Source organism: Phodopus roborovskii, unplaced genomic scaffold (genome assembly GCF_943737965.1).
Source record: "Phodopus roborovskii unplaced genomic scaffold, PHOROB, whole genome shotgun sequence".
In the NCBI taxonomy this organism is placed as follows: Eukaryota; Metazoa; Chordata; class Mammalia; order Rodentia; family Cricetidae; genus Phodopus; species Phodopus roborovskii.
This window is the reverse complement of record NW_026126424.1, coordinates 9,054,776-9,074,366: the sequence shown is the minus strand read 5'-3', so window position 1 is coordinate 9,074,366 and position 19,591 is coordinate 9,054,776.

Sequence of the window (19,591 nt, the reverse complement as noted above, 5' to 3'; positions counted from 1 at the left end):
CACTTTAGCCTCAGGCAGACTCTTCAGACAGGGGCAAAAGACAGCCACTTTATTCACCAAAATGTCACAAAAACAATATCTAGGCCACATATTAATAATCTTCTCCTCTGAAACCCTTTGATCCAGCCCCCTATTCTCAGCACATTTTTTTCCCCCATTCTCCTACTAATATGGTCCATTAAGCAGTACTTAAAATGTCCCAATGCTTTCCTAACCCAAAGTACCAAATTCCAAATTCCTCCAAATGAAAACATGGTTCCAACTTCTGTCTTAGTTAGGATTTCCATTGCTGTGAAGAGACACCGTGACCATGGCAAATCTTATAAAGGAAAAACATTTAATTGAGTGGCTTATAGTTGAGAGATTCAGAACATTATCATCGTGATGGCACATGGTAGCATGCATGTAGACATGGTGCTGAAGGAACCGAGAGTTCTCGATCTTAGATTCACAAGCAACAGGAAGTAAACTGTCTCAGTGAGTGTAGCTTGAGCACAGGAGACCTCAAAGCCTACCCAACAGTGATACACTTCCTCCAACAAGGCCATAGCTACTATAATCAGGCCACACCTCACATCAGTGTCCTCCCTTTGGGGGGCATTTTCTTTCAAACCACCATAGGCATGAAATAATTTACACATATATCACATGCGTGTGTGTGTTTGTGTGTGTGTGTGTGTGTGTGTGTGTGTGTTAGTAAAACTGAAGAACTCTTAGATGGGAATTCAGTGTAGCTGGTAGAGTGTTTGCTTAGTGTACAGGAAGTGCTGGGTTCAATTCCTGTAATGATTCATTTTTGTGTAAATGCCTCTTGCAGCCAAGTTAATACTATTCCTTTAGATAATTTAAGACTTTGTACTAAACATGCTGTCCTACTGTGCACTCAGCCTTCCTAAGTTTAACCCACCTTCAAGAGAACAATATAACCAATCTTACTTATCATTGAATTTCCCATGTAATCAGCTTTCACAACCTAAGCTAATGTATAGCTTTGATCTTAAATTATATACTCAGAATTCTGTATCCCTGACCCAGAATAGTGTGTGTGTGTGTGTGTGTGTGTGTGTGTGTGTGTGTGTGTGTGTGTGTTTTGGTAATTATTTGGGTAAAGTAGCCAACAAGTTTGAAGCAACCTTAAAACATAAAGCCACAAAACAGTCACAGGCTGGTGGGTGAGTAGGTACCACTACCATTAACAGAAATGGGACAGAAGTGGACCGGTTCTTGTACTGTGGAGAGAAGGAGAACTGAATTTTGATGAAGAACAAGCTAATGTGCTTGGCCTACACTGCTCCCTGGGGCCATGTGATGTCCTGGCCTGTTTTGCCACCAAAGGCCATGTCTGGGTCTGTGGCCCTACTGAAGCTGGGATCTGTGTTGATGTCCATGGCCTATGTTACCACTGAAGTCTGTGTGAATGCCCGTGGACTGGGCTGACACATGAGGTCCTGGTGACATCCGGGCCTGAGCTATGTCAGAGGTCCGTATCTGGGTCCATGGCCAGCTCAGCTGGGGTTATGTTGTTGTCCATAGCCTGTGTTACTACTGAAGGCTGTTTGTTTGGCTGGGGTCTGGGCCACCATCTGAGGTCACATTGGTATCTGAGGGCCATGCTGCCACCAGAGCCCTACAGTGGCCTGAACAGCCACCCAGAGCTATGGTGACATCAGGGCCTGAGCTGCCCCAGAGGGCCATCTCTGGGTTAGTAGTCCTATCATAGCTGGGGTCTGTGTTGATGCCCATGGCCCGTGTTACCATCAGGGGCCATGGGAGATCTGGCCCTGGTGGCTTGGGCACTGGAGAGCTAGTCCTGCCCCTCACCTGTCTCCTCAGCAGAAGAGCTGCCCCACCCCAACTCCGGAGAGAACTATCCCCAGAGGCAAGGGTGCAGGAGAGCTGGCCCACCTTTGTTAATCCTGGGAGAACTGCCCCCAGAAATGAGAGCTGAGCCTGCATGGGGGAGAGTTAGCCCCACACCTCGCTATGTCCACAGGAGAGCTGACCCACCCACACATGACAGGGGCAGTCCTGGCAGAGGCCCGCGTTGACCAACTCAGATACCACCTAGGCCCACATCCAGGGCTTTGAGTTGGACCACCCCAGCATCTACCACATCTACTACCAGTTGGAGCTCGTGAAGGGACTGGTCCTGTGGACCCATAGCCACAGGATCTCCATGACTCAGGGCAACAGGAGAGTATAGGGGAGAAGTTTCAGGAAGGATCCAGTATTGATGATGTACCAGAAGCCAGAGTCCTTGCACCAAACCGACAATTCACTGCAACGAACATTCTCAAGCGAAGCTGTTTGGGCATACTCTGAGACCCTGCAGCTACCAAGACCACTATGACAAAAGACTATGTGATGGAAAGGTGGGAAAAGTGGAGGAGAAAAAGGTTTTGTTTTACTTTTATTTATTTATTTATTTATTTAGTTTTATTTTATTTTAGGGGAAGGCTACAAGAGTGGAGGGCAGGCATGGGCTGGAAATGAGCGGGATTAGGGTGCATGATGCAAAATTCCCAAAGAATCAAAACAAAACATAAAGCCACCATGAATGTTGCAAACATACTACTCTGGGTCACACGGGGCAGTAACTGCTTCCCTTGTAAACTCTGTTGAAGATTCCCCCATCCCTTTCCCACATCATGCTTTCATTAAATACAGAAGAAAGCCTTTTGTAAGGACCAGACAATGAATCAGACACAGGAACAAGCCAGGGCATCATACACAGGCAGAGCTCACAGGTATGGGGCACAATTAACAGATTTAGACTATCTCTGCAGACATATGGCAGACACGCCAGCAACCACAACTCCGGGCAGACAGAAAGCAGGGAAGAGAAGTGGAGAATTCAAACCTGGGCTTGCTCTTGGTCAAATTGATCCAAGAGGAAGTAACTTTCCTTTCATCCTGTAGGCAACAAGGACTCACACTATCGAATACAGATCCCCAGTACAGCCTGAACCCAATGTGGTGGTACATACCTGTAACCCCACAACTCAGGGGGTGGAAACAGGAGGCTCAGAGATTCAATGTTATCCTTGGCTACAAAACAAATTCAAGGTCACCTTGGGCTATATGAGAGGTTCTCACGGAAACAAGAAAGGGGGTGGGGCAGAAGAGGGAGAAAGGAAGGTCGGAAGCCTTAAAATCAGCTGTAGGGAGGGAACATCTGAAATTAGGAAAGGTACAAAGAAGTGATGAGCATACTGAACTTCTAGAATATAGTCTAGTTGCAGCAAAGGCACAAGGAAAGAGTTTAATAGGATTCTTGTTTACCAAATCCTTGTATGTGGGGGGGGGGGAGGGAGATATCCACCAACTAATTCTTGGACACTACTTTTATGGTCGGTGTCTTCCTTCCTTTTAGTTAGTATGAAGAAAACAATGTGGAAGGTAATTTATTCTTCCCACTCTGTGTGTGTGTGTGTGTGTGTGTGTGTGTGTACATGTGTGTGCATGTGTGTGAGAGAGAGAGACTTTATACCTTCAAGCTGGCTTTGAACCCCTGGTCCTCCTGCCTCTTCTCCTGCTGAGATTACAGGCATGTGCCACCGTTGCACAGCTAAAACAAGCATTTTTTTTTTTAAAGATCATGCCTCCAGATATTATGTTTGCTTTGCTTTGTGGTTAGAAAGAACACAAGAATAAAACAAGGAAATGAAATAAAAAATTCATGATGTTATCTCCTGTGAGGATCTAGCCTGGGAAAGAGACAATGGTGAGGTCAGGTTGAAAACACAGTGGATCTTTCATATGACAGATTCCCTACTCTAGTCTGCTGGTATTTGCGACTTTCCACAAAAACCGTAGTACATATTACCTCATAATGAAAATGACCTGTGGAAAAATCAACATTATCTATTCATCCCTTAATTCAGTGAATACACGTGAAACTTAAAGGAGTCAAACACTATTATGAGTGCTGAGCTACAAAAGTCTCCATGCCTACACTCATAGAACTCATAATCTGTTGGGGGCATTAAAAAAGGAAATTGTTATCTATTGGATTCTGTAGGTAAGTGAGGCTGTTACAGAAAATGTGCAGAAAGAATAAAGTTGTCTAGGGGCTAAAATGTGGGAAGGCAAGGCCATGAAAGGCTTGAAACCCAAAGGACAGTGGAAACAATTTTTTAGCAGTTTTTTGTTTTGTGAATGGTAAGGCTTGTTGGCAGTTACAAATAACCTGTGACATAACTTCTGCATCTCAGCAGGGACAAAACTGAATCTCCACTTCTGCCCAGGTTGTATCTGGTGGAAGGGGCTGGCCTCCCTGCAGGACAGGATAGAGATGGCAAGTAAGATTAAGCCTGAAGGAAGAAGCAAGCCATAGACAAATTGCCCAGAGGTGAGGGGATGCTGAGCTTTCTGAATGACGGTTGGCATCAGTTGCTGCTACAGGAAGGGACTGAAGCTGCTGGTGGTAACATTGGTGGTGGTGGTGGGGAGCAGGGAAGCTAGGAAGGGCAGTAGGGACTGCCTAAAAGGGATGTTTAAGTGCCCAGCTGCAGAGTGAGTGATTTCATGACTAGTCACTGCCATAAAATCTTGAATAAATCTCACATTTCTCAGTAGTATCTTTTTGACCAGGGTATTCATTTCTAGGGGGAGGCAGATATTGGAGCAATCAAACATAAGGACAAGGGTCAGAAGAAATTGGAGTTATATTCACTCTTGATTCCTCATTAGAACCCCCAGGGGTATAGGTAAAGAAACAGGTCCTGTTCTGAAGACTAAACAGGGTGTTTCCAATACGTTTCAGTGTGACATCAATTCATACTCTGGACTCCAAATCCCAAAGTAAGACACAAACTGGAGAAAGAATGATTCTTTCTCTGTGACAAGATCCTCTACTGAGGCATGGAGGAAACTCCTGTGCCTATGCTCTCAGCCTCTTGACTCTTAAGTGGAAGCATCCATTAAGAGAGAGACATCTCAGGCATGTGAATATCCTATCCCTAGCCTGATTTCAAAGAGAAGGAATTAATTAGCAGTACACAGAGGTGTGATAATGACATAGCTCAACATCATAAAGCCAGGAAGTCACAACTGGAATGTGAGCCTAGGCTACCTCACCTCAGAGTCAGGTACTTTGCCACAGAATCAGACAGCTGGCTTAATCCCACATCCAAGCATTAAGTCCTAACTACAACCAACAAAGGAAGGGGTGTTTCTTTTGTCCATCACGGTACACTCAACAGCCAGAAGGCAGTAGGTGTTCAGTAAGCATTTATGGAATGAATAAAATCAGATGCATCAATACATTCCTGGGGTGTCCTCTGTAATCTGGAAAGGCATCTTTTCTCTTTATAAGTCAGTGGGGGTGCATGGCCTGGGCAGAAATATTTTAATCTGTTTTTTTTTTTCAGCAAAGGAAAGAAAATGATCGTTAATAGACCCATGGGGTTAAAGGGATATTACGTAAAGGGATATTACACACCAACTTTATAAGTGAGCAAAACAGGGTGGGAAGGGACTCTCCCATAGCTACACTGTAGTGAGATAGTCCTTCTGTGGCACTGACCACGCCCATTGGGGGGTGGAGCCATGGGCGGAAGTGACCTGTGGAAGGAAGTTGGAGGGAGAGCCGGGTAAAGCTCTCTTGCTGGCGTGACTCAGACAGGAGAGGATCGGGTTGAATTTCCTGGTGTTCATCTGTCTAGGTTGTAAGTTATTTCTCCCTGAATAAACATCTATTCGGCCTGTTTGTTTATCCTGATCCTTATTTAACCGCGATACTACACCATCAATAAAGACTAGAATGGGGCAGTGTAGACAGACGTTTCTGTCCCATATGGTCCCACAGCCATTTAGTCCCAAATAAACACGAAGAGGCTTATATTAATTATAAACTGTTTGGCCAATGGCTCAGGCTTCTTATTGGCTAGCTTTCTCTTAATTATTAACCCATTTCTATTAATCTGTGTTTCACCACATGGTCTCAGCTTACCCATGATGCCCAGAACTCTAGCTTCCTTGGCAGCTACATAGCATCTCCTTAACTCTACCTACTACCTTTCTCTATCCCTGTTTGGCTAAATCTTTCCTGTCCATTGACTGAAACAGCTTTATTGGTCAACCAATAAGAGAAACATATATTCACATCATACAGAAGGACATCCCCATCAGGGAAGCATAAGCAAACTGGAGAAGGAAGGGATGATCAGATCAAGCCAGTTTGCCCAAAATGTGCAAATCCCCAAATTTAGAATAAATAAATAAATAAAATCTTATTTTTAGCATCTGTGTAAACTGTCAGTAAAATGTTTGCATTACATATGGAAATAGCGGTGGTCCCAATTTTTTTTTTTTTTTCTATACATGGGACCTTAAAAGAACTTGATTCTGCCACAGGTGTAGCCTGGGCTCCTGAGTACTGGTGTAGGTCACAGAGAAGAGCTATGCTGCCTCGACTGAAGGCAATGGCAAGCCAGGGAGGAGCGGGAAACCCGATTCCTTTTTCATGTCTGGGAGGCCACATGTAATCTCACTTTTGGTTTTAGCTTCCAGCTTCCCTTTCCTCCTATTTCTGGTCTGTTGCTATTGTGTTTCCCCCTGGCATTTCAATAGCGTACATCACCATCATGAACCGGCTTGAGCCAGTGTGACCCATTTTCTGATAGTGTAGAACCATGGCTTTCCTGGCCCTGTCCATTCTAACTCACCCTCTGTCAGGGGTCGTGGGTAGTAGGGGAGCTGGAGACGATAGCTTTTGTTGTTTCCATCTAGGTTCTTCAGGAGGGGGTGGGTGCTGACCCCCTCCATTCAGCACTCAGCTTCCCCACCCAGGAGGAAGCAGGTGCCACCTCTCTGCAACCCACCCAGAACCACTGTTGACTTTTCCTTCAGCTCTGTTTACAGTCTGTGACCACAGATAAATGACCGCAAGCCTGGAGCCAGGGTGGATACAGGTTTTTGTTGGACCTGGAAAGTATCTAACTTTAGGACTGCACTTAAGGGAAGATGGTATATAAAGGTGCAATTTTTGATTTAAAAATATAAAACCAGCACAGGACTTTAGAATGGAAGATTCTAGACAAGGCCTGATGTTGGCTGCAGGGAAACCCCACTGTAGTACCTGTGATTAAAGGGCATGGGAGGGATTGTGACTTTGGGACCAAAACATTCTACTTTGTGACTTTATAAAAATATAGAGGGCAGGATTTATTCTTTCTGCTTTTCCAGCATTTGCTTGTAGCACCTATATATGACAAATTATGCACCCTTGTTATATCTATTCAAGAATGTGATAGGCAAGGGCTGGGAATATGGCTCCTTGGTAAACATTCACCTTTAGTACCCATGAGGTCCAAAGAACAGGACTGAAGAAGGCATCTGATAGGCTGGCTTTGGGTTGCACCAGACTACTCTAACAACAGTGCTATGGAAATATTTCACACTAGAAGCACCAGGGGTGTCAACAAGGACGAAGGTCAGTTCTGTTTAAAGCAGAAGATGAGTGAGCAGAGAAATGCTTCAGAGAGAAGCTGACCTTAGGCTGAGGCTTGAAAGGTGAGGTGAGGTTTTGGGGATAGTGTTGAAAGGCATTTCAGGCTGATAACAGAGCTGGAGGGTGGGGATCTGTATCCATGGAAGGAGTTAATGGAGTTCAAGTAGTTTGTGGAGGATGTAGGTAGAGCAGAGGTGGGTGGGCATGATGGCTCATGCCTGTAATCACAGAGCTCTGGAGGTCTGAGGCAGGAGGATCAGCATGAGTTCAAAGCCAGAGTGGTCTACAGAAGGAGACCTATCTCAAAGTGTGTGCATGCGCACACGTGCACACACACACACTCACACACTCTCTGCATACAAAGGCACTGAAGTTTGCATGGACACCACACACATACACACACACACACACAGCACACAAAGGTAATGAAATATGTATGGACACTACACATACACACACACGTGTACACATGCACACACACACTGCACACTGCACACAGAGGCAATGAAGTTTGTGTGAACACTTTTGTTCCATTTTCAAAGTGATCTCGAGGTTTCTGCTCTGCTCTGGGCATTGAATGTTGGGTAGTTTTCAGGTTAAGCTCTCGCTCTGTTCCCTGAAATATAACTTCCGCCACAGAGGGTTGCCAAGTGGCCAGTGGAGACGGTCTTCTCTTGTCCCCAATGGTGCTCTTGTCCCACACTTCCCCAGGAATGAAGTGGGCAGACAGCAAAGAATGCAAATAGGAGGTACTTGTCATCAATTTAGAATTAGCAACTTTAAAGTGAGTGAAAAAAATGACTTAAAGGAGATCGCCACATGGACTGAAAAGATTCAGTTCAGATTGCCAGTCCAAACTCTCAGTAGCAGCAGGGTTAGCGCAATGCTGAGAAGTACTGTTGATCAAAGCTTTCCAGGGCTTGGAGGAAGCCTGCACCTCTGCAGACCTGGCAGACCTGCAGCTCTAGCAGACCTGATGTAGTGGGTGGGCTCAAAGGCTGGGGGCTGAAGCTGTCACAAGAATGAACCCTTGACCCTAGCTGAAGTGTCACTGCAGTGTTCATTACAGTCAGCAGATGTCACTCCACCTACCCTAACACAGTAAAACAGCAGGTCTCTCACCACCTACCTAACAGCTGGACATCACTGCGGTGTCTCCCACAGCCAGCATATACACACACACACACACACACACACACACACACACACACACACACACCTGCTCTGACATCTGGGAGGCCAATGCAGTGTGTATGACATTCGGCAGATACCACCCTCAGCTGAACGTCACTTCAGTGTGCAGTGAAAGGAGAAGATATCACCCTACCTACCCTGACTTCCAGCTGTCTGGAGTCAGCAAATGTCACCCTCCACTCCTGAAACATCTGGACCTCACTGTGGTGTGTATTCTCAACAGTCACAGCTTATGTTATGATGGGAGATGTCATTCTGTATATATGTTTCTCATACTGGTTTAATGAATAAAGCACTGTTGGCCAATAGGAAAGCAAGATGGGAGGGACTAGGAGACAAGGAGGAAAGAGGAAGTAGTAGAGAGGAGTCAAGATGGAGATACCCAGGAGACCAGATGCCTGCCCCACTCCCCGGAAAGGTGAAACCACGTGGAACTACATAGATTAACACAAATGGGTTAATACTTAAGACAGAGCTAGCTGATAAGAAAGTAGTACCTGGCCAACAGTATTATATCAAATGCAGAAAAAGAGTCTCGGTGTGTTAATTGGGGCTGGCACGGTGGCGGGACAAGACCAGCAGCGGGCGGAAAAACCTTAGCCTTACAATGTTATTTCATGGTTTTGTAATTTTGTCTCTGTCTCTACTTATGGGGCCCAAGAGTGGAGGGAGTCGAGGACCTGTGAGCTCAGCTCACTATGACAGTCAACAGCCTCTGTCTGAAGTGACACCTGTGGGTAAGTGACGATCTACAGGTGACTGTATCCAGGCCAGACAGCTGAGGAGTGATCCGGTTAATTCTTTTGGGAGGATTCACCGCTCAGCACTGCACACATAGGCAAAAGACCTTATTGAAGTATTTGCTTTTAGTGCTTGGAACATACTGTAGTTGCACAATGGTACGTGTCATAAGAAATGTCATCTTAAGGCAAGAGTGGTGACATGAGTCTACATCTCAGTTCTCAAGAGACAGTGGTATGAGGATTGCCAAAAACTATGAGAATACCTTGGTCTACCTAGAAAGTTCTAAGTCATATACAGCTATATAGTGAGACCCTGACTCAAAAACTGACCAACCAGCCACCATTAAAAACAGCAAGAAAAAAGCAAGAAGAAAAAGTAGTCTTACTTCAGCAATAGGATTGCTGAAATGGATTAAAATCAAGATTTAGTAGGTCCTGTCACGGCATGGTGGAGTGTTGAGTCTACTTCCTGATGGCATAATTTAAAATGAGTAGTATTTTAATTCCTTCTCTGGCAAGAACGCCTGATTTTATGGTGCAGAGACTAAAAGACCAGGCTCTTCTCTGAAGTAAACAGCTTGGCCCTGGGTCCCAAGTCTGCCAGTTACAAGTGTAACTCTTGGGAGGCCTGTTGATCTTAGCTCTTGAGAAACCAGCTGATCATAGCTCTTAGGAAGCCAGTTGATCATAGCTTGTGGGAAGCTGGTTGACTAGACTGTCCTGTACCTTATTTTCCTCGTCTGCAAAATGTAAGTTATAATAGCAGCTCCTTTGTATGGTGAATATGAGGATTAAATAAATGAATATGTAAACAGTCTGACACAGAGGAAGCAAGTCCCAACGTTCATAGTTCTCATTACACTCTGGTGGTTCTTTCACTTTAAGAACAGCTTTCCACAAACAAATCTTAAAAACATCTATACTCAATATCATCTAAAGATACCCACATAAGGCTTTCAAATTTTCAACTCAAAATTTATCTCTCACTGTAGAGTCTCTCCTTCCTGTAAGAAAACAAACAAAAATACCATCTACTCAGTGGGTCAAGCTATAAAAATATAAAAACCAACACCTCCCTTCTATTTATCTCCCTCATCTGATACTTTCTAAGACTTAGCAAATTAGTCTTGCAAGTATGACTGAAGCCTTTCCATGCCTCTGTCTCTGATTACTCCACTTTTAACATCGCTCTCATTGAATTTTGACAGGAATTTCCTAATTGGCCCTTCTGCTTTTGCCCTAACCCTTTTCCAATCTTTTTCTTTTCTTCTATTTCTACTCAAGAATTACACTGGCTTAGAAAAGTGGAGGCTGTGAGTTCTCCTCTAATACCCATGACCTCACTAGCCTTGTGCAGTTGGCCAAGTTTCCATGACTGGTCATGATTTTCTTCCTGTTGAGGGAGTCTTATGTTCAATCAGACAGCTGTTGGTTACCTCTAAGATGTGAGTGCCATTATTGCATCCTTGGAAGTATCTTGCCATGATTGTCATTGTTGTGGTTCACAGGCATCACAGGCTGGGTAGAACTATTGGTTGATGCCTTCCATTGACAGCCTGAATAGCATCTTCTGGCACTGTGAAAGTTGTTCCGGGGAGGAGGTCTGTAGCTCAGGTCCAGCTATCCTCCCAACTTTTCAATACACAGATCAGGTTGGCTTACTTTCCACTTTTTAAATAGAAAATTCCATTTCCTTAAATATTCTTCTAGTAACCAAAGCCACTGAACAGCATTTTGTCAACCTCTCCAACCCCTTCTTAACAAATTGTCCCTCTCCACTATGTGATGCTAGCCACGCAGGCCCCTTCCAGGTTTTGGACCATAGTGCCTACAAGCCTTTGTCAATTGCATAGAGCATCTCTAACTCCTCACAAAGATGGGCATCTTCCTGAGTTCTTAATTAAAAGTACTTAGAAAACATTATCCCTGCACCCTCTTCTGGGCTGTTTTTCCTTCATTCTGCCCTCTTTTACTCACTGCTTGGGACTTCCCTAACACTCTCTTTGGCCACCTATCTTTCTTGGCAGGAGAGCTTTGTGAAGACAGAGCCTCCTCTGCCTTTTGTCTCCACTATCTTTAATCTAGCAAAGCATCCTATAGAAAGTAGAAACATAATAAATACTTGGACAAACTAGAAGACTAAATGGGATCTTTTGCACCAAAAATTGATACAGAGGTCAAGAAACCACACCATTCATAGTTTGCTCATTCATCCAACAAGTTGGTTTTGCCTCTAATACTGGGATAACACAAAGGTGCAGGGGAGAGGGTGACTGACAGTTTGGATACTGTAGTGATTAATGAGTGGCACATGAGTCAGTTCTTAAACCAGTTGGCAAGGCAGTAACTGAAGTAGATGGGGCAGACCTAGGCGAGAGCCTGCGGAGGGACAAGGGGACTGGGGAAATGGACTGGTAACTATCTCGAGGAGTGATGAGAACTGGAGCAGGAGACTGGTTCTGATAAGGCAAGAGGCTTTGGGAAGACGAAGAGAAGCATGCTGTAAAGAGCTGAAGTAGTTCACTATTACCAGGCCTGAGTCTGAGATGAAACTCTGAAGACCTAGAGAGGGAGAAATGTGGCCTGGGGAACTTTGATGATCCATGTAGAGTAGAAAGAATTTGGAGCTGAGCAGTAGTGTGAAGAACAAAGTGTTTCTGTACTCCACTGAGTTATTGTGGACAAATGTACTTTCCTTAGTCATATTACAAAATATCCAACAAAAACAACCTACCAAAGGGTTTGTATTGGCTCAGGTTTGAGGTGGGGTGTGGTCTATCACAGTGGGAAGGGAAGGAAAGCTGAATAATACACATGCCCACTTTAGTGGGGAGCCCACCTGGAGTGGTGGGAGCCTGGAGCAGCTGGGCATGCCCAACCTCAGCCAGGAAAAGAGGGAAAAGCCACTTTTCCATCTTTATTTTAAAATTAATTTCAAACCCCACATGCATTTTACATTTTTTTGTGTTGTGAATTTACCTATCTCATTTCTAAAAATGGGAGGACATGTCATCTACATCTTTCTCTCATGTGCATGTAGACTGGAACATCGAACAGATTCAGATTCAACCCCTGCTCACCAAAGTCTGTCAATTTGACACTTTAACCTGTAAAATAGAGATAATAGTATCAAGCTCCTGATGTAAAGGCATTAACCGAGGTAGAAGTAAATTGTGATACAGGGTTTATGTGTTGTGAGTGGTTACTATGGTAACCACCACCACCACCATTGTCATTACCTAGCAGTGTACTTACTACCTAGCTCACATACCCAGCTGTGATGGCTTACTCATATTCTCAGCACTCTGAGAGGTTAAGGCTAGAGAATTAGCATGAATTCAAGGTCTGACTTGGCTACATGAGTTTGAGGCTAGTCTGGAATATATAAAATGGATCCTGTCCCCAAAATATGAACTAACAAACTAACCAATAAATAAATGAATAAGTAAATAAGAAAGAAAATTCTCTACATCTTCCTCATGAATGATTTGATGATTCAGGTAAATTATGCCAAACCAATCTCTTCTTCAGTTTGGTTTTTGGGTTTGTTTGCTTTTGTCTGATGATTTGAATAAGATACTAGTTATATGAATACACAGTTTCTGGGACATGTGTCTACAGCACAGATCTCCATCTTGCTTATCTAAAAGCTCAATGTCGGTGGCATAGGTGATAAAAATTAGAATGATCCAGAAGAGTGTGGGAAGCCCTTTCCAATTATTTTCATTTGTTTAAAATATCATAACTTTCTGTCTGTCATCACATTGTTGGCAGACTTTCAGGTCTCTGGAGCATGGTCTGTCTGCGTGGGTACCACAGGCTAGCAACTTCCCAATTGCAGAGTTGCTCTATTTAGACCCAGCTACTGTGCTATTGGCTGGTACTGTTTGTTTTATTCTTTTGGAAGCACACATCATAGTACATTTCCCATTGTGGTATTCACCTTCATTCTGTGTCTATTTGGGGAGAATTATAGAATGGAAGTAATGATATACTACCACAAAAAACCAGCCTTCAGTAACCCATGACATCATCTTAGTCTGTAAAACAGGAAGGGAGGAGAGAAGCTATGTCTGGAGCAACACGGGCTCCATTCTCTACACTTCAAACTCCTTATGTGTGAAAAGGGGTCTACAACATAGTGACATTAATGTTTGAATATGGCATTGTTCCAAGGTATAAATCTAGCATTCATTGGCTACAAAAGCTCTGTGCTCATGTCTATGTAAACACAGTTCTCAGTTCTGTTGACAGAGATTTAAAGGGGTAGCAGCTGATGAGGACAGTGTGCTGGAGGTGGGAGCTGGGTTTTTTTTTTTTTGTTTGTTTGTTTTGTTTTTTTAATGAATGCAGATGCGGCCTTTGGGAGTGGGATTTGGACCTAAGATTATGCTATTGCCTGGCTATAAGCTGTTCTAATTTATTTGGCAATTTAGAGGAAATCTCACACTTTCTCATGTCATCATGGTATGGTGTTCCTACCAAACAAAGCCAACAAAGCCTCTTCAGAACTTTGAGTGAAAAACTAAAAGAACAAAATGCTGTGCAGGTGAGCCAACCTTTTCTTTCTGTAAAAGAAGAACTGGAGATTAGGAAAGGGGGTGACAGGAAAGCCAAGCAGAAGGGCACAAGAAAACCAGTCTTCAAGAAAGTTGTAAGGAGAGGAAAAATATGCCAATGTGGTGAGATTGTTTCATCTTAATGAAATTACCTGGCTTTTACAAAGGAGGAAGGGTATTGTGAGATGGTTCCAAAAAGATGAACAGTCACAGTCATGTTTATAAGGCTGTCAGTAGTGAAACATCACTTGTGGAGGCTTGGACAAGATTGAAGCGCTACAGAGCCATGAAAATGAGTCTGTATACAAGGCCTCATTAAGTTTGATTGAGAAGTATTTCTCAGTGGAGGAAGAGGAAGATCAAAACATGGTACCAGAAACTACCTCTGAAGGCTTTGCCTTTCAAGTTCAGGATGGGGCTCCTGGGACCTTTAACTTCTAATGTCCAGCAGAGACACAAAGTTGTTACCTACATGCTGTGTTCCTCATAAATTTGTCTCTATTAAGAACTCTTTTTAAATGTGTTTTTTTTTTTTTTTTTTTTTTTTGCTTTCAGGTACCTGTCTTTTAAATGTGGTTTGTTATTGTAGCACTTTTTACAAAAAACTATACTTGAACAGTTGTTAACTGTACATACTATATGAAGCTGTCCTCTGAGTTTCTTATTTCTATGTGCAATTTCGTACCCTGCAGTGTCCTGTAAATAAAGATTAGTTTCCACTCTTTAAAAAAGAAAAAGAAAAAGAAAAAGAAAAAGAAAAGCACAGCTCAGTTACACTGAGAATGACAATCTCCAGCTCTGAGATTTTTCCAAGGCTGCTGAGAGATGAGTGCATTGTGCTGAGATTTCACAACTCTTACTATATGTTAGGTAAACTGGCTCATCTTGGCTTGATTTGTCGCTGTCTTCTTGGAAGATGAGGCATGGGGCTTGAGTTTCCCTTGCCTTGGACTTTCTGTTGGGTCCATATGGAAATGTCAGGACCTACATCTTAGTGTGTGGAAACTTATAGTTTACTAAGTACCAGGATTCCCTGAGAATGGGGTTTTCAGTCAGGCCAGTTCTCTGCCTACTTGTGTCCCTCTGTTTCTTTCTTCCCAAGGCTGGGGATCAAACCCAGATCTCCAGTATTTTAGGTCAGCAGTGTAACAGTGAGCTACATCCCCAGTCCTACTATTTTTTTTCTTAAGTCACATAAAACCTTTAAATCAGTCTTCATTATTTGAGTATGCTTTCAAACAACGCCCCTTTATTAGAAATCAAAATAAATAAATAAAAATTGCCTTTACTTAGTGTTTAAAAAAAAAAGTTAGAAAGTCCTGCTGTGTGATACTGATTGACTGGGAAACTCATATTCTAGCTGTTCAGTTTAATATTCCTCAGGAAAAGTCGAAGCCATTGCTAGGGAAGTTGTATATAAGACGTCAGCTTCAATTTCACATAGATGAGACTTGGCCAGCCCAAAGCCCAAAGTGGGCAAAGCGTTAGAAACCCTGGGATGCCACACTGAGAAGGTCAGAGAAGTGGCCCAGTAGTTTTAGAATTTACCAGTGTGCTGTCCACTCATGTACTGGCTGTATTTACACTTAGAATTGATTTCCAATAAATGAATATCTAAAAAATTCCTTGGATTCTGTATTGTTCTTTTCCATATGCTGATAACCTTCCCCCCTCCCCCTGAAAAGAGCAACCTGAGGGAAAAGGGTTTGTTTTGGCTCACAACATGAGAGTTCCATCCATCACAGAGAGGAAGTCTTGGTGACAAGATTACGGGGTAGCTAGACACAGTGCTTCAGCAGTCAAGAAGCAGAGTGACAAGGCTGGCTGCTATCTCCTTTTTCTGAGGTTCAGGCCCTGTAGTGAGATATCCACCCACCTATACCTGTTGCACTGACCACGCCCATTGGGGGTGGAGACAGGGGCAGAAGTGACTTGATGGGGAGGAACCAGAGAGCATCCTTGGGACTGGAACCAGCTGGCGTTCATCTGTCTCTGTTGTAAGTTATTTCTCCCTGAATAAACCTCTATTCAGCCTGTTTTCCCCCGACCCTTATTTTCTCACGATAAGGATCCAAGCTCATGGAACAGTCTTGCCTGATTTTAGAGTGTCTCAATTGACCTAGAAAGTCCCTCCCTCACAGATATGGCCAGAGGTCAACTACAATGTAGATGCTTCCTCAAGAGAGCATCACGAGGCTTATCTCCTAGGGAACTCCAGATGCTGCCAAGGGAACAATAGTATGAATCGCAGACCACACACTTCTTTTTGTTTTACTGTGCTATGCTTTGGTTTATGAGACAGGGTCTTGCTATGTGGGCCAGGCTGGCCTGGAACTTGGGATCCTCTTGCTTCAGCCTCCAATGTGGTATTACAAGCATGTGCTACCACTCCTGGGTGGATCTCGACTTCCTAATGTGTGGAATTGACTTTATTTTGAAGTGAGTCTGGAAAGGAGTTTTTGAAGGTTCCAGTGATAGTCTTTGCTTGACCAAAGTTCAATCAGTAGATTGTATGCACCAGTGTATTAAGTGTATCAGAAAATCCAGTTTCAGCAAAGAACATGACCAAGTCAGTGTAGTATAAGGCCCGCTTTGGATATGTAACCAGGCCCCGTATCTTCCAGCACTCCCCAGAAGACTTTTGAACATCTTGGGCTGTCAGCAGTAAGAACCCTGTTAGTTGGCTTATCCAGACTCTTCAATGCCCCCAAAGTGTCCTTAGTTATTCCTCCCTCCCACCCCACTTGCCTCTTCACTGTAAGTCATCTCTGCATGCGCAATTTGGACTCGGATGCCATGTCTTCCCCCCTGCAAGGCTCCAGTGCTGTACGCTTCTCACATTATGGCCTGGGTACTGAATCAAGCCTATGCCGTGCTTTAGTAAGAGTCACAGAAAGATTAGAAACACCGTCAAAATGTCACCATGCAATATGAAATCCTTTACAATGTGTCTGGATGCTCTTGTGGAAAATTTATGAAATGTGCAAACTGGTACTAGACAGGAAGAAATCTCTTTTGTAATGAAAAGTCATTCAAAATGGTTTTTACACGGGACAAAATGAAAAGGGCCCCTGGCTTGATTTTCATGTTATGTTTATTACTAATATCATTTGGAATTTCAGTCTGAGTCTTTCACATACAGCCTTTGGGGACAGAGAGAAATAGAAATGACAATCTAATTAGCCAGAGAACAGGCTTGTTTTTGATAGCAAACTATGACCTGTGTAGCAGTTACTTCTGCTTGGAATAGAAACCAAGTGTGAAAATCTGTTTAAGAAACAAACATTCTTGCAATTCCTCTCCATTATAACTGTCCCTAATTGATACATTTATTTATTGAAAGTTTTAAGGCGTTAATACACAAACATATCTATGATTAAACCCTAATAAGTGTATGCTTTTCAAGGTGCATGATGCTGACAAACATGAGACATTCTCAGAAAAACAAGGGAATTAGGATCTGTGCCTCCATCACACTCAGAGTTCAAGTTTAAATCACCTACTAACTAATACTCCACACTCATGCAATGAAACAAGGTTCAAACCCATATTGGTATGCTCACTCTTTAGAGCAAGTTTAGTAAAATACTATGTAGCTGATTGAAATGTGTCTTGCAACAAGTGTGGCAAACCTTTTAAAGCCCCAGCTCTTCATTTTAGTCTTCTTGAACCAATAATTATCAACATCTTCCCAACCGTAAAAGCCTGGATCTCAGGGTGACTGAATGTCAGTGATAGAACTGTATCACTTTCTAGCCAGTTAGAGGGAAATCCCACAGGGGACCCCGGTGCTGATTCTAACATCCTTGCTTTGCAAAGTTATCTACACAGTTGACTTGTTGAAGCATCACTGACTTATGCAGACACTCTTTTCCTCAAGAACAGAATGTGCAGCCTGTCTGTCACGTAGGATAAGTTCAGATAGCGCAGTGTAAATGCTAGTTTTGGTGTGGTGCAAGCAGAGAGTGAGTGCTTTCTATAACAATATCTCCAACATCTGCTTCTTTTGAGTCTAATGAGTTTTAGCAAATAGTGTGATGTGAATCAACTGGTGGAAATCAAGCCCAGGACTTACAAAAGAACTTAACAGGATAGAAAAAGGACCCAATAAATAATGTCTTTTCTGTTAAGTCCCGGTTTCTTGAAACAGTCTAATCCAGAATGACTCAAACACTGTGATTAGTTTAAGCCTGATAAAGATCACATGTGCAAGACTCTGAAGACTCTAATAGCCTGACATTATTTGTTTAAGATTAAAAAAAAAAAACTCATAGGTGACAATAATTAATTAACAGTGAAACTTTTGTTATTGGTTTGTGTGTATTTGTGTGTGTTGTTATTAGTGTTGCTGTTTTTTATTGTTTTGGTGTTTTGTTTGTTTTTGAGACATGGTCAGAAAGGAAAATCAAGCACAATTTTAACTTTTTGGAGTGACAATAAGATATTAAACACTCAAGAATTTTTAAAATAAAAATATTCTGGGTAAACTTGATGATGATATGAAATATTCTAAACCCCCTTGTGTTTAACCCTCTGGGTATGGCACTGAGGAGCAGCTGTTCAGCTTGCCTCCTGGACATGCTTACAAGGCATGGGTTGCAGGAGAGGTGAATCAGCTGTCTAATGTCCTCAGAACAGCCTAGAAGCAGCTTCTCCAGCATGTTTTCTGTAACCAAGTAAGTGGTCATGAACAACAGTTGCGTAATGACAGACATCTTCATCCACCACTTCCTTAAATCCATTAATATTTTATCTTTACATCAACCCTCACTCCACATAACACAAAACCTGCCACTTAGAAATTCCTTTTGGGACCTTTGGTGACGCACTTCATGGCACTAATGACCTCATCTACTCCTAAAGGTAATCTGATATTTATGTGATGAGCTAGAATATACAATGCATCAAAGGCCATTCTACCGAGAGAATCTCACAATATCAGAATTGTTAAGAACCCAAGCAATTAGACAACCCAGCCTTCTCATTTGACTAATGAGAACAATGGAACTCAAGTCTTCCTGTCTCAGGCTTTAAATAGATTGGAAATCAATCCAATGCCTAGGCTTGTGCTTCCCATGTACTACAGTGTTTCCTCCAAAGTCCCTTTGAGTGAGGCAGTCCCCGCCTCTGACATATCCTAAGGCCATTCCTATTTTGGCCAGGCATAATGCTGCTCACCTGAAATCTCAGCACTTGGTAGGCTGAGACAAGATATGGGTTTGAGGACAGCCTGGACTACAAAAAGAGCACCAACCAGCCAGGGCTACATAGCAAAGCACTGTTGAAAAGAGAACATTTCAAGCCTTCTAAAACACTTGAGCTGCACCTAAAGAAATGATTTAGAGAAATATTGGAAATGACACCAAGGGGATTCTTTTCTGTGTAATTATTACATTTGGTGTCAGGCTTGCCTTAGGAATTTATCCTCAGAGGAAAGGCCGGTGGCATGGAGAAGGGCCATGGGCTGACAGGTGGATGAGAAGAAAGTATAATGGTCCAGGCATATAAACATGACAAAATGAAACCCCTTCCTTTGTATACTAACTTAAAAACTAATAAAAAAGAATTGTATATTCCTTGCTATTAGAACTATTGGTAATTGATACACCATATCCTAACTTTACTGGACTAAAGCATGGAGA